At 36.3% G+C, this 17,143-nt stretch overlaps 1 protein-coding gene across 32 annotated transcripts in view; it reads right to left on the bottom strand.

Annotated features, from left to right (window-relative positions):
* plce1 (phospholipase C, epsilon 1) overlaps positions 1–17,143 on the bottom strand; it is a 159,872-nt gene that overhangs the window by 99,541 nt on the left and 43,188 nt on the right. For 7 of the 32 annotated variants that reach the window (XR_015503560.1, XR_015503561.1, XM_087275325.1 and 4 more), the window contains exon 1: positions 15,735–15,834. The gene's annotated coding sequence lies outside the window, so the exon portion shown is untranslated. 32 annotated transcript variants of the gene reach the window in all.

Here is a 17,143-nt window from a genome sequence, read left to right as displayed (position 1 = left end):
TATAAAATCATATGTACAATCCCTATTTCAATCCCTATTCCCTATTTCTACCAGATGCTTTCACACATAACATATGCCATTATTTTAGACTTTTTTTAGACATTTTTATTTAGACTATTGTAACGCGTTACTAGGCGGTTGCCCTGTTGGCTTATTTAACAAACTTCAGCTGGTTCAAAATGTAGCTGGTAGAGTGCTATCTAGAACAAAGAAATATGATCATATTACTCATATTACTAAAGTTCTTCCATCATTGCATTGGCTCCCTATTAAATATTGTATAAATAAAAAACATTTTATTGACTACCTACAAAGCCCTGAACGACTTAGCTCCCCAGTATTTGAGGGAGCTCCTGGTGTCTTATAGCCTCTCACGTTCACTACGCTCTACTAATACTGAACGATTGATTATACCCAGAATATCAAAATCAACAGTAGGTGGTAGACCTTTCTCATATCTTGCATAACTCAGCCTTCCTAGCACAGTGAAGCAGACACACTCTGTCAGTTTAAAACTAGATTAAAAGTCACATCTCTTTGCATTAGCCAAATTCTCTAAAATACTGTTAGTCTGCATTTTTGAGGGCAACCAGGAACACTTCCCTAAAGACATTAGAATTTAAACGAATTATTCCCGAGGTTTCCATAATCCTGGACCAGGCCGCATCCTGAGCAGCTGCTGTGGTGGTCATGGAAGAGTGGAGAGCTTAAGAATGACACCTAAAAGACCCCAGTGACAGAGGAGTCTCTGCATTGATCCAGAGGGACAACCTGAACACCCACCGGTGACCTACTCACACCAGCAGCTTCTCCACGATGGACGTCCAGCGTTGTCCAGCCTCAGTCACCTAAACTGCAGCTCTGCATAAGCTTGAGCCTAATTTCTCTCAAGGTTTTTTCTTTCACTTTTGTCAACTGGTGAAGTTTGCTCCTCGACACTGTCCCCACTGGCTTGCTTGGTTTGGAACTTGTGGAGATGCGCATTGATGGATCTGCTCTTCAGTGTTTGGACTTTCAGCAGTGAAAATTAAACCACACTGAACTGAAATAAACTGAACTTCAACTCTGAAAACTGGACTGACACTATTTCAATTCAGTAGATTTTCCATGTTAAGCTGCTTTGACATAATCTACATTGTAAAAGCGCTAGAGAAATAAAGATTAATTGAAAAGTCCAGACACTCTCTAAAGAACAAAAACAAATAAGCACTTAATGATTTATCCAAGCTGTTCTGCCAGTAACTTATCATTACATTTTCAACTGCAGGTGTTTTGATTTTATAAAAAACTTCTACAAAGACACTTTTAGAGATTAGAAAGCTCCTATGAACATTAACAGGTTGCACAATGAACCTTTTTCTCTATGCATTTCAATTTGGTTGTTGATGCAGCGATTGTTTTCAATGCCTCAGTTGTCCTGTTCGCCACAGTACTGTGAATCGTGTTTAGCTCTTGAAATTCTTTCTAAGTGCAGTATGACACGTTTCTCAATCCTTTCACTGAAACAAATGCTCGCACGCTGACTCTCTCTCGCTGGCATGTCCCAGGATGACCAGAGCTCCAGCAGGTGCGTGCTTCACCTCTAACTGCCCCGTGGAGACAGAGGCGCTGACAGTCTCTGGGCAGAATTGAGCTTTCGGTTTTTGTAACTTGCATAACATGTAATATGAACTGGCCACAGACAAACTATGCATGTGTCAAATACAGCTGTATTATTATCATGTGAATCAGCACTGCTTTAGATGTTATTTTAATATTCATTCATATTTTTTATTGACTTTAACTTTTGATATTATTTCTTTTTCATTTTCACTAAAAACCATAATAGTGATTTAGTGATTTTGTTTATGTAATGACTTTTTTGTTTTCATTTTTATTTCAGCCTTGTCAGAATGTTAGAAGAGGAAATGAAGAGGAAGAGGAAGAGGAAAGAAACATTGCTAAAATAAATGAGCATTTTAGCAGCACCTTTCTAACATGTTTTTGCATATAGCTAATATTTTAAGTGTAGAATATTTCAGTAATATAAACGAACATAGCTAACATGTTTAAAATCTTGTTAAAATACATAACACAGGTCATGTTGCTAACATGAATTCACCTGTTGCTACTGTGTTTCAAGATAAAAAAAAGTTAGAATGTTCTAACACTACAAACATAAATTAGCACATTACTTGCTAACTTTTTAACTCATGTCTGACATGTTTTAGTGGTTGCTAGTATTATTTGACATTAACACATATTGTAAAAATAAATGTAAGTTGGCTTCAACCAAACATAACTAAATAATAATGTTAATGTATAAACATAGATATGCATTTCATTTCCGCTGTTGTTTATTATATGCAATTTATTATTGTAAGGTCCACCCAGTTGGCCCAATGCCGGTGTCCACTGGTGGATGAAGGTTCACTGCATGTTCGGTCTTTCCAGTGCACAATGTTGATTTATATTAAACTTAACTCATATCTGACTCCAATTTTAATATGAGGTGGTTTAGAATATTAATATATTTATCCTCGTTTTATCTGACTCCAATTATAAAACATTAAGAAGATTATATCAATATGTAATTTAGATAAATGTTTGAACCGTTTGTCTTCACTAGTAACTATTACATCCGTTCATTCGGGTGCTCATGTCGCTCAGAGAAATCGCCTCGGCCGAAGGCGTCCCTCACGGTCACACTCCGGTCAGTCTTGAATATTAAACAGAGGTAAATTGACTAATACTTTAGATGGCCGCTACCAGCGCGCTCGTTCTAAAATACTTTAGTTAGTCCCGCTTAGATGTACACCTTTGAGTTAAGACAATCATCATTTCTAATTAGAGGTTAGGGCATTAATATAAATGTACCCGACTACTGGACTCTATAGTAACTTTGGTTTTCACCAAGCCCATGGTTTCCCATATGAACTTAATTTAGAATAATATTACCTTCAAACAAAGGTCGGGTACCCAATCTAGGTTAGTCGTGCAACACCTTGTTGACCTAGACGGAAGTTATCGCCCTTTCCACCTAAGTACACATGAATCAATATCAAGAGTCAGCCGGATCGCTAAAACACAATTAGTGTGCCAATGCTCCATCTCAATTGGATTTTAGTCCGTCTACTGACCTGACGCAAGACGTGCGGAAACAAGGATACAGCGTAATCTACTTGAATTAATAATTACAGAGTGAGCAAAATATGGTCAAACATTACAATTTATTAGTCAGGTAAATGTATTATGCCAATTCAATCAGTCAATTCATAAATGATCAATACAAAACATCAAATTATCAAAGATAAATCCAAGATGAAAAAGATGCATTCCTGACTTTGTAATATACACAACATGGGGCAGACCCCATGTTATGGGCTGATCTGGTTAGGCAGAGTCGCCCTGAGTCCTTCTTAGGCCTTACCTTAAATAATCCAAGAATTCCCTCAAGGAAGGGGGTGTGAATAACAAAGAAGGCATTCACACTTAGTGTTACACCTCTCACAGTGGTTCAAAAGATGCCTGAAGTTATATATTTATTGTTCTGATTATGTCTATTTCTGAGAGAATGAGACCATTGTACCAATCGCACTGAGACATTTCAAATGATATCAAACATGATAGTTAAAGTCAGTTTGGTTAATTTAAAACATTCAAACATTGAAATGACCATATGCGTGAATTGGGGGGATGAAGCTGAGTCTCAGATGCAAATGCAGCAGGAACTGGTTTTTCCCGCATACCCCTTGCTGAGTTGTGAAGTTACCAGTCTCTGTTTTCAGCTCATGTTTTGAATTGTCACAGATATCAGAATATTTGCAATATTTCAATTCTTACAATTATGTTATTTATTATAAATAATAACAATGTTGATGTTTTTTGAATCCAAAGACATATGGAAGGGCGTATAAAATATATGCCAGAGTAACTGGCGGTTCATTCTGCTGATAGGTCCCACTGTAATAAAATCCTGGTTGCCTTAAATTTTTAAGCTGAATCAAATTCACCTTATGAGTTTAATTGACTTATATAATGTTAAACTGATTTAAAACAGCTTGCATAACTTATAAAATTAAGTCAGAACTTGATTAACTTGGTTTAATAAGTTACAAAGACGTAAAAACATATGCTGTCAGGACTAATTGATCATATATCTTTTACAGTGCAGGGACTAAGCCAAAAGTGAGTGAGTGAGTGAGTGAGTGAGTGAGTGAGTGAGTGAGTGAGTGAGTGAGTGAGTGAGTGAGTGAGTGAGTGAGTGAGTGAGTGAGTGAGTGAGTGAGTGAGTGTTTAATTTCAATTGATTTCAGTATTATCAACAATAAAAATCAAACATGGACATGAAATATGATGAAATGACTTCACCTGATGTTTGATGTCATTACACCATAAATATGTAATACTAAAAAAAAGTTTTACATTTTTAATCTGATTTTTAAAATGTTATGTATTGGTTTTGTTCTGTACTTTGGTTGATGCAAAACTGAATGAAATATGCTTTATAAGTACTTTATAAGGCTATAAGGCCGTACTCACACTATGCTATCCCAACCGTGCCCAGGCCCGTTTAACGGATCATTTGAGAAGTGTGCGCGCGCTGAATTGGGCTCAGTCACAGTTCACTTGGCCGGCCCTGGCCCGGTTGGAAGAGGTGGGCCTGAGCGGGGTTCACTTGGGCATAGGCGCGGTACGCTTGTAGTGTGAGTGCAAAACGCGCCAAAGCCCGAAACTGAAAGCGAGACGTGACTTTAAGGGACTTTAAGTTTTATATGGATTTATTAATCAATCTTACTGTTCAATCAACGCAAACTGCCGTAGATTATTAAAGACGCAAACCCCTCACTGCACGACAGCTGCACCTTCAGCAGACCTCCTAATTCCTGCAGCACATGGGCTTTATGATTGTTTATGAGTGCCAAAAGTGGCGGATCTGTTTGGCGAAATATATGACTGGGTGTCACCGCATCCCTAAGGACTGTTTGGCGAAATATTTGACTGCATGTCACTGCATAACAAACGACTGAAACGATATAACTAGAGAAATCTCCACTGTGCTGAGCGAGAGCGTTTACTGAACAGCGCAGCATCGATGACGTAAGCGTGCCCAGGCCCGATTGTAGTGAGAGTGCGGGCCGTCGGGGGAGACGGGAGGGGGGACAAGCGTGCTTTGGCCCGGTTCGAGGCAACTGTACATAGTGTGAGTACGGCCTAAGACTCTTAAAGCCTCACTATGTCTCTTTTGGGTTCTCGGCCTGTAAAAGTTTAAGCGCTTACCCTGTTGTGCCGTTCTGGGCTCTGTTTAATCCAGCACTTTAAGAGTGAGTCACTGGTTCAATGTCCCGCACAAGGAATGAAACTCAAGCTGAGGGTCAGTGTGTCTCAGAGGCCACAGACACACACACAGAAACAGCCTGAATATCTGGACAATGACTGACTGACACAGCAGCTGAGTACAGTATTCAGCACATCCAGTCCCCGCATGCCAAACTGAAGGCTCCACAACAACCACATTAAATACATTGCATAATGTTCTTAATTTACATTATCCTTACAAATCAAAGCCATTTCCACCTTAAAAAATAAGTGTTACTATCATTCTCAATTTTGATATACATCTCAAGAATAGCATTTCTCACAAATGAACAATCTACATGTGTGATAAAATGACCTCTTCATCCTCTTGCTTTTACTGTTAAATCACAAAAACTATTTTTATAATCTCACAATCGTGGCCATTCCCTATTTCAAACTTCCCAAACAGGCCTCTATTCACACAATAATGTAAATAAAATAATGAAAAGTACCATAAAACAATAACAGACTGATATTATGTTGCCAGGCCTATGAATCTTTGGGTAGAAAAATCGTTTCAATTTACAACTTTTCTGATTTGATTCAAGAATGATTCAATTTGAACGATTCAATTTGACAAAACTTTATTTCACAAAGATTTTTATCTATCATATTTCAAGAAAGACGTTCTCTAGTTCCGTGAACATCCTCTGCATTTAAATCCTGTTCAGTAAACATGTTAATGTAATGTTATCTAATGTTAATATATTGTTCCAGCCGAGACGTCACAGAAATAACTAATAATAACTAATAAAATGCAAAATACACCTTTTTTTGCGCAGCACATCATGTTGTGTGCTAAAACGACACATTCTATTATATGTAGCAACTGAGGAAATCTGGTGTAAAGAAAAAAGTATAATGATTGTCAACAATGAATGCATGAGCTGAAGTTTGAGGATGTTGCTTAAAGTTTGATGTACTATTACCTAACTGCAAAGGGATTGCCAATCTGATTATTTGTTTAGTGAAAACCAAAGTTGCCCTTTATGGTGCTTCGTTTATCCAAAACACAACAAACAGGCGTGAGTGTTATTGACGTAATCTGCCACGCCACTGTAGTAAAGGCGTAGCTGACTACGCATAAGCAAGTAATGTAAGATCAAAAATATTTTTGACATGCATCATCTAGGGCTAAACGATATGGCAAAAATTTATATCACAAAATATTTCTTAATTTCAGTCGATACAATATAATTCCGATATCGATATTAAAAAGCCAGGAAAAAATGGCAAGATTGCACACAATGGATGTCTGTACCCACAAATGTCTGCAAACTGAATTTGCAAAGTCTATAATAACATCCAGGCTCTTATAACTTTTGTTCACTTTTAATTTAGCCTTTACAAACAAGAAATGTGAAATAAATAAATAAGTTATCTAAATTATATATATATATATCTATAAATATATATATATATATATATATATATATATATATATATATATATATATATATATATACATATACATACATACATACATACATACATACATACATACATACATACATACATACAGTACATACATACATACATACATATATATATATAAGCTGAAGGTTCTATCTGTCTATTTCTATTTGTGTATATTTACCTAATTAAATGAAAGGTTCAACATAAAATGTTTATTATATTTTTATAGTCTATTTATATCGACTAATATTTTATATTATTTTATAGAACATATTTTCATTATTTAACAGATTTAATACCTTTATCAACCACATTCTTTCTATTTCATCAGCTTTACAATAACCAGATTCCTTACAAATATGTGAGTTTATTTTGTACCTTTGGGGGGGGGGCTTTACACCAGCATGCAGCGAGTTTAAGTGTATAATGGCTTAAACGTTTATGATTCCTCTCAGTATGTTTTATCGGGCGGAACTGCTTCAAATGGTGGAACAGATTCGATGTGCTCTCGATGCTAGTCGGCAGCACTCTCCGGCACAGTTTGCAGAACACAGACACTATACGTTTATCTGAACTTAAAAAGCCAAACCACTTCCACACCTCTGCATTAGTCTTTCCCCTCTTATCAACTATTTCATCTGCATTCTTCCTTGTGAAAGCTTGTTTAATTACATCTGTATTCAGGGCACACTTCAGAGCAAACTTTCTGCGACGGAGCTTAACCAACTGAACGCTTGCATGCGCGTGTCTGTGATGTTAGTCATCACGCAAGTGACATCACGCTTTTTCTGACGGCTGAGCACTGAACGTCATTCAGCGACAAATGATAATATATAAGTTACTATACATATATATATATATATATATATATATACATATATATATATATATATATATATATATATATATATATATATATATATACATATATACATATATATATATATATATATATATATATATATATATATATATATATATATATATATATATATATACATATATACACATATACACATATATATATATACACATATACACATATATATATATATATATATATATATATATATATATATATATATATATATATATACACATATATATATATATATATATATATATATATATATATATATATATATATATGCACATTTATTAAATAATATATACATTTTATAATATATAAATATATAAATATATAAATATATATATATATATATATATATATATATATATATATATATACACACGCATATAAAAAAAAATATACCGCAATATATATTGATATCAAATTATTGACCAGCCCTAGCGTCATCATATAATCGGAAAATTGTTCATGTCTTGCAAGGTATATCAAATCGATAATTGACAAAGACAAAAAAAATCTGAATTCAAAGCTAATGCATATGGACCCGCAGGATTTGTAATACATGCATTGAGAAAGTGAATGTTACAATAATAGCAATCATTATAAATGGTCCTTTTATGGAAAAGCTACAAATATCCTTTTATACACACAAACAAAATCCCTTCAAGCTCGTTGTTGTTGTTAGGCCATATATTACGTCTAGAAACCTTCAAGAACAAGCTGCGATCTTCTTTCACCCCATCTAAAACGCAATAATTCACCTTACTGAACATTTGATTAGCATGATTAGCAGAATTTGCACATTAATCGAGTCCTCTTTTCAGTTCTGCTGTAGCTGCTCTGTAAAAAGCCTGTGACAACACAGCCCACCTGACATGCATCTAATCAAAGCATTTACTACCCGGCCCGTCATATCCCGAATCTCCAGCCCTAATGAAGCAAACCGTCAGCGTACTGTAGCTTTTGACTGGAAGTGGGTTTGATTTATTCAGTCTGGGGAATAATGACTCAGCACGGATCCTCTGTTGATACGAGTGACCTGAGGAACCTTCTAGAGAGATCACGGATTTATGCAGCTGTCACAGACGGGCTAGGTGAAGAGGTTTAGCTGGAGTGAGTCTGGAGGACAAGCAGGGTGGTCTCGGGTTACAGTCAAGAGGAGCCAAATCAGGACCAGAGCTGAATGTGGATTGGAGTGTCTGACACACAAGGACAGACTTTTCAGTTGAAATAATGTAAATAAGGCTTTCTAAGACTTTTATGACGACACACTCTTTTGTGTGCATCTCTCAGTTGGGTAGATTTGTCTTTATAACGATGAATATTTCAGTTTAAACATAACTGCATTCATATTCATAACTGAAAGGGAGCAAAATGCATACATAAATACATAAATTAATTCAAACTGCATATAATACATGCATAAATGTATGCATAACTGCCAATTGAATTGATAGAAAATGCTAAATAAAAACAAAACACAAATTCATAAATAATGCAAAAATGGCTCGAACCAGCAATCTTCTTGTAGTAAGGCGATTGTGCTACCCACTGCGGCACTGTGCTGCCAAACAAATGTGTTAAATTAATACTTTTAAGTGTCTGCTTGTGGTGCAGTAGGTAGTGCTGTCACCTCACAGCAAGAAGGTCACTGGGTTGAACCTCGGCTCAGTTGTGCATTTCTGTGTGGAGTTTGCATGTTCTCCCTGCCTTTGCGTGGGTTTCCTCCGGGTGCTCGGGTTTCTCCCACAGTCCAAAGACATGCGGTACAGGTGAATTGGGTAGGCTAAATTGTCCGTAGTGTATGAGTGTGTGTGTGAATGTGTGTGTGGATGTTTCCCAGAGATGGGTTGCAGCTGGAAGGGCATCCGCTGCGTAAAAACTTGCTGGATAAGTTGGCGGTTCATTCCGATGTGGCGACCCCGGATTAATAAAGGGACTAAGCCGATAAGAAAATGAATGAATGAATGAAGTGTCTGCTTGGGTCATATTTAACACCGTCACCGTGCTGCTGTCATGTCCAGCCGTTGTTTTTGTTGTGGGAGCGACAGCAAGGCCTGAATAGGCATGGGATGATAACCATTTTCAAGGTATACCGCGGTTTGGAAAGTCAAGGTTTTAAAACCGCCAATGATTTCTGTAACACCATTCCTAAGGTATGTGTAAGATTTTTTTTATTTATGTTTTTTTTAAGACAACAGTATCCCCAGCAGAAAAGATATCCAAAGACGCTGTTTTGAATTGTAAAGAAATCTTTTTGAAACAAATGAGGACAGCAGAAGTCAATAATACATTTGAATTATCTAGTCTGACATGTTTACTGCTCCAAAACATTTAAAATATTACTCAAAATAAAATATTTTGTGTTCAAAGGGGAAAAAAAGTTGATGTTTTTAACCCAGACATGTAAAAAGAACAGATTTTAGAGCAGTAATCACAATAATGTAACACCGTGAATTTTTATCCAAGGTTATCATACCGTCAGAATCTTATACCGGCCCATGCCTGACTGGAGGAGGACCGGCTTGATCTGGCCAATACGCCAGTAACTCTGCTGTACGGGTCAAACACCTGACAACGTGGAGTAAATAGATTTACTTCTAAATAGGCATGCAACAATAAACCGGTTTTTACAATTAACCCTGATTTAATTAGTCACGGTTAATTAATCGTAAAGGCTTCTCAGCACCGTGTTTCTGCATGGCACAAATCTTGCAACTAAACAAAGTTATGCCAACTGTGCGCTAGTTTGTACACTGAAACTAATAACTACATACACTGGACTAAATATGACTGAGGCTATTAATTAAGGCAAGCTTGTTCAAGTTCGTCATTGGTTCGCGCACAGAACCAATAAAAGCATCAATAATATCCAGATTTTTATTTAGTCAATCAAATTAACTTTTTAAACCGTAACAGATATTTATTTGGGCCCAAACTACAGCACCAAATATATAATAATTTTAGTTTTAAACTAGTGGGGTTTTGAAATCAATGAATGCAAATAATCGTGATAACCGGGATTATTTCTTAGAATATAATTGTACAACCAAAATTTATAATCGTTGCATCCCTACTTCTAAAAGGCTTACAGTATGTATTAAATACATTTACGAAGACTAAAACGTAGGAAGTTTTGGCTATAATTTTAGTTAGCTTCAGTTAGTTTTCTATGTGCACAATACGGTTTCAGTTAGTTCTAGTTTTTTTTTAAAAGCTCTCAGTTTAATTTAATTTAGTTTTTTCGTTCGTTTTCGTTAACTATAATAACCTTGTTGCAGACAAAGGAGACCAGGGACAGTATAGTAAGTCATGTGACATAAATCCCTTGCCCGCAGGACTTCTGATGTTTAGACACTAGTTTAGTGAAGTACACTAATTAGTACTTCTCTGATTTAGTTAGAGTAAGTTCAGGGCGCATCTGCTCTGAAGACTTTTTCTTTTCATATTGTTATTTTCTTATTTAGAGGATTAGGAGGAGATTATGGGAATATTTTTGTCATATTTCTTTCTTTGATTTTCTAGCACAACTTTCAATTCCCTCTCCCGTTTGTCTGGGTTTTCTTCAAATTTAGTATTATATTATTTTTTGTGTTTGTACATATTGTAAACAATTGGTTTTGCGGTGTTAACTTGTTGTTCTGTGTTTCTCTTGCCACCTTTTACCATTAGTTTATTCTTTTAGTCATCTCAATGTTACTCCGTTATTCCTACACATATTTCCATCAAGGCACGTAAGAAGACGCACGCAAAAACATGAAATGTCTTTTTGCTCACCCCACAGTTTATTTTATTACAGCTCGTCAAATGTGCTCCTATTTGGGTGTATTTTAAACCAAACTTCACCGAGATTTATTTCACATCTTATGAAAAGGGGGCATTATGTGTGCTCTGAAAGACTGAAAATGTTTAGTTAAAAGCAGGAATGACCGGCGAACAAACAGCTTTAAATTTCTTTATCATGACAAGCCTTTCATCCATGCAGAGAGTCGTCCAAAATCTCGCCCCGATCTGAAGTCTTATATGACCGCCTCCCTCCTCCCTCTGGATGGATGTCTGGCCTTCCTCACAACTGACTAAAACATTTTGCATCCATGCCAAGTGTTGTCCACTTTTCCAGACAATGCTGGCTGCAACCAATAACACGTTTATTAATTCGGCTCGGACATACTGAAACACACATCTCTGCTAATATAGATTAAAAAAAATTTAATCAGTTTTGTGATTTTAGTAGGTTTTGCCTAAGAACACCAAAAAAAAAATGATTCATTGGATTTGCTCATTTATTTAAGGTACGTGGTTGCAAACAATTTATATTGCCGAAATTTTAAACAAACAAGTTGAGGTAAAGATTACTAATTTTAATTTGTTTGCTTATCTCAGCCCACATAAATTTGCAACCACATACCTTAAAAAAATTGTAAATTCAATGAATTATTTTTTTTTTTGTGAATAATGGCATTCATCATGAACTCTAAAGTAAAAAAATAATACTGTACCCCTCCATGTAGTACCCCACTATCCAATGTAGCAGCCACAGAAACGTGTGCACATGGAATAATGTTTTCATCTGAGGAAATTCACTTACGGCAACACAACGGCACCGGTACGCAAGTTTGAGAGTTGGTGGCGGAGCTCCAGTTTTACTGTTTTCCCCTGCTGTAAATGTGACTGTTTATGGTCCAGTCTCATTCACAAGATTCCAGCTGTCCGACTCAGCGTTCCTGCACAAGCACTACCCATCTGACAGCTAATCCTGAGAGAAACTACGTGCAACATGTGAGGAACTGTGTATAATTCTGTGCTGTCAAAACAATAGATGTGAGTGACTGTGTTTTTTTGTTTCTGTTTTTATTGTCCTTTAATATTGACAATTTTTTTGGGCTGGGCAATTAATCGAAAAGTAATTGAAATCAACATTCAGAACATAAAAACAATCAAATTTTTGCATGTCAATTTTTTTAAAATACTTTCTCTACCGTGTGTGGAGTCACGTGACTTGCTCTGTTAGGGCTATTTTACACTTATTACATTATGATTTATACTTATTATATCATTCTGATGTTATACTGCAGCCAAACTCACATGTACGGTCCGGCGTAGCCTTCGCTCTCAAAAAAAAATTAACTACACGTCACAACACCACATAGCGCAAGCTTTGTGATTGGTCGGTTTTGTAGAGGTGATGAGGGTGGGCAGCGCTGAGAGCTGCTTTTCAGACAGTGTGTGCTTTAATTTCAGTTCTTCAACGTAAATATTTAATAAATAATCATAGATGGTAGATAATGTGCGCTTCCTTCATTTGTTTTAAAATCAAGAAATGCACCCTTCATTCAGAAACCTCTCACTTTTAATATGTGAGCATATTTACTGTACAAAACTTGTCATTGAACTATGAGGGCAAACAATAAAATAAATAAATAAAATAAGTGATTATTACTTGTATTCGAGTTGAAATCTTCAATTAATCGAGGTTTTGATTTTAGGCTAAATCGCACAGCCCTAAGCAATTTACACAAAAGGAGAGCAAAAACGCAGCCTGAAACGATTTTTCAGCATAAGGTCAATACAGGTGCTTAACCTTCAGAACCTTCAGGTCTTCAATCTCAATAGGTCAAACTGAATATTAGATGATTTACTTTATATTTAATCGTTTTATTGACTTTTCTGGACCTTGCTATTTTTTCTACACTGTTTACATTGAAGTCTGAATTATTAGCCCCCCTGAATTATTTTTCCACAATTTCTGTTTAACAGAAAGAAGACTTTTTACAACTCATTTCTAAACAATTTCTAAATAACTCATCTCTACTAACTGATTAATTTTATCTTTGCCATGATGACAGTAAATAATATTTGACTAGATCTTTTTTAAGACACTTCTATACAGCTTAAAGTGACATTTAAAGGCTTAACTAGGTTAATTAGGTTTACTAGGCAGGTTAGGGTAATTAGGCAAGTTATTGTTTGTTTTGTAGACTATCGAAAAAATAAAGCTTAAAGGGGCTAATAATTTTGACCCTAAAATGGCTTTTTTTATTAAAAGCTGCTTTTATTCTAGCCGAAATAAAACAAATAAGACTTTCTCAAGAAGAAAAAATATTATCAGACATGCTGTGAAAATTGTACTTGCTTTGTTAAACATCATTTGGGAAACATTTAAAAAAGGGAAAAAAATGCAAAGGGGGTGAATAATTCTGACTTCAACTGTATATATGACGTTTTTGTTTTCCAACAAAATAAGCAATATGGTTGATTTAATGTATTTGATTAATTAAACATTTAACTTGGGTATATAATTAATTTATATTTTATTAGCTTTCATTTCTAAATCATTTGACTATTTATGACATCAATGAAAATGAAAGTATGCAGTAAGGGTAAGGAAATTATGTTGAATAGACTTTCATTCCTCATTATTATGTTTATTTGTGATCATTTGTTTGTATAATCATTTTAGTGCTTATTATCAACAAATAGAAGGGTTGAATAGTTGAGTATGACTACCAAACAATCGTCAAAAAATATTTAAAATAGAGAAAATGTAATGATTGTTTACTTGTGTTTTCATCAAGCTACATGCTAAGCATTGGTTTTATTAGTTTAAAAGTCAGTCAGACAGTTGCAGCTCCTCCAAAACGCTGCTGGCAGGATTCTGACCAGAACCAGAAAATCTGAGCTCATCACACCTATCCTCCGATCTTGGCACTGGCTCCTAGTTACATCCAGAATAGATTTTCAAGTATTATTACTAGTCTATAAATCACTAAATGGTCTAGGACCTCAATACATTACAGATATGCTCACAGAATACAAACCTAACAGATCACTCAGAACATTAAGATCAAGTAAATTAGAAATTCCAAGGGTTCAGTCAACCAGGGTGAATCGGCCTTCGGCTACTGCTGGAATCAGCTTCCAGAAATGATCAGATGTGCTCCAACATAAGGCACATTCAAATCAAGACTGTGCTACTATGTCTTTCTTTTCCATTCATTTAAAACTTGTTTAACACATTGTAATCTGTTTTTAATCATTTTTATTCTTTGTTGTTTTTATTTTCTTGTCTCTTCTATTCCTGTTTATGTAAAGCACTTCCTAATCAACCCTGATCAAACACACCTGAACCAGCTAATGAAGCTCTTACATATACTAGAAACATCCTGGCAGGTGTGTTGAAGCAGGTTGGAGCTAAACTTAGCAGGACCCCAGCCCTACAGGACTGAGCTTGGACACCCCTGTGCTATATAAATAAACTTGCCTTGCCTATTACATGTAGCAAGAAATGTCTGATAATGGTGCCTGTACTAGTTTGTAGCAAATATAATACATAAATATGTGATAATTATCCTAGAATGATCCTATTATGGCATGATAATAACTGCAACAGTAAAGAAGGGTAATAAACAGACATTTGATGCAACTAAAGATAATTCTAGTTTAATTTACTGCTAAATAATATTTTAAATGAAGCATTTCTACTACAGCACATCTCAAAACAAAACTAAATAAAGTCTTAGGAATGAGGATGTTAAATTCATTCCACCAAGCTTACATAAGCAATGAAAAATGTGATCTTTGGTTCTTAACCTCTGATGGGTAAATATAGGGATTGGACAGTCAATAAATTCACTGCTGTCGCCACACAGAGAAACAACAGCCACCAGACTAGAGCTGCTAGAGCTTGACATCCATAAGACCCCAAAAACTGCTTCATTATTGTCACAGACACATGTACAGCCTAAAACTAGTAATACAGAAAAAGACAATATAAACAGCAGTTCCCACAATTCAGCTAAACCCCAGCGGGGTCATAAATCTACTCAACAAACTGCACACTTAACAATGATCACTCAGAGCTCAGTGTGAACCTATTCAAATCTCAAACATCTCAAGACTCAACTAAATGGTAATGACGTTAAAAGTGAAAATCTTGGAGATTGTTGACGAACATGTCAACAATCGCATTGTCGCATTCAGACTGAGCATACGGATAATTATAAACTCTCACTGACAGACATACACGCATTTAATTATGCATTTTCTTACAAATAAAAAGCTAAAAGTTTAACATTAAGTGAAAAAAAAATACAAACAAATACAAACTTACGCAAATGCTTGCAAATCCACCTTCAGTTGATCCCCGGGCCCCTAAAAACTAGGTCCACAGCAGCTTTTCTTGTGTAAGAGTCACATGCGAGATTTAGTGTGGAAGTGGAGGCAGGTTGAGATTGTTAAGAAGCTGTTTTTGGTGCGGTTCTGGCAGAGGTGGAGCCCGAGCGCTTCATAATCTCATGTTGAATTTCACATGGGGCCGTCTTAACAAACCTCAGGACACGCTCAGTGATCGCTTATCACAATTTCCTGGCCTGTGCATTTGTGTGTTTAGCTGTGCGCTTGCAGCACGTGGACGCAAAGTCTGTGCGTGAGGTGAACGCTAACAGAGAGAGCCAGAGATCACACACTGTTTGTATAATGTGTGTATACTGCAGCCATTAAAAGGAAAGATGAAGCACGCTTTGACTCGCATGTTCTGACTTCACCCTTATATGAGGACTCTTTTATCTGTTTTGCACTGTCATGTTGTTCCAAACACAAATGACTTACTTCTGCTCAACATAAAGATAAAAAATTTGTTTTTGCATAATAACATACCCTGAATTTTTGTAAATTTCTGTGCGAAATTACTGTATAACTACACTGTTAAAAAATCTTGCCTACAATTTTAAGTCGAATTAAAAGGAACTTTTACAGTCATCTCAACTTACATCAATCAAGCTGACTGAAAATATTAAGTTCACTTTGTATAACAATTTAAATTTAGTGGAAACTTTAACGCCACATTCACACGGGGCGTCAGCGTCAACGCTTCCCGCTCACTTTGAATGGGTGACGCCAGGCGTTGCCGAACTGCATTGTGGATCCGTCGGCACCACTTCTGAGGCGTTGCTCGCTGCAGAAGTTGGGACTAGCTCAACTTTTCAAGCGCCAACGGAAGCATCACCCAATCAGATCGCTGTATGCAAATACAACAGCAAGACAGTGGCCTATTGCTGACTGAATTTCATTGGCTGACGCTGCTATGACGATCGCGTTAGCCCCAACTTCAGACACGCCTTCAGTCAAGCGTTGATGTTGAAGCCTCGTGTGAATGGGGCGTAAGTGATTAACTGATTAATATTAAATTAGTGGGCTGCACAATGGTGCAAACACAGTGGGCAGCGCTGTGCCCTCACACTGGTCACTGGTTCAAGCATCAGCTGGGTCAGTTAGCATTTCTGAGTTTGCATGTTCTTCCTGTGTTAGCGTGGGTTTCCTCCGGGTGCTCCGGTTCCCCCCACAGTCCAAAGACATGCACCCTATAGGAATTGGGTAAGCTAAATTGGCCAGTGTGTGTAAATGAGAGTGAATGGGTGTTTCCCAGTGATGGGTTGCAGCTGAAAGGGCATCTGCTGCGTAAAACATTTGCTGGATAAGCTGGTGGTTCATTCCGCTGTGGCGACCCCAAATTAATAAAGG

Source organism: Danio rerio, chromosome 12 (genome assembly GCF_052040795.2).
Source record: "Danio rerio strain M-AB ecotype USA chromosome 12, GRCz13ab, whole genome shotgun sequence".
Lineage (NCBI taxonomy): Eukaryota > Metazoa > Chordata > Actinopteri > Cypriniformes > Danionidae > Danio > Danio rerio.
This window is presented reverse-complemented; position numbering and strand designations above follow the sequence as displayed.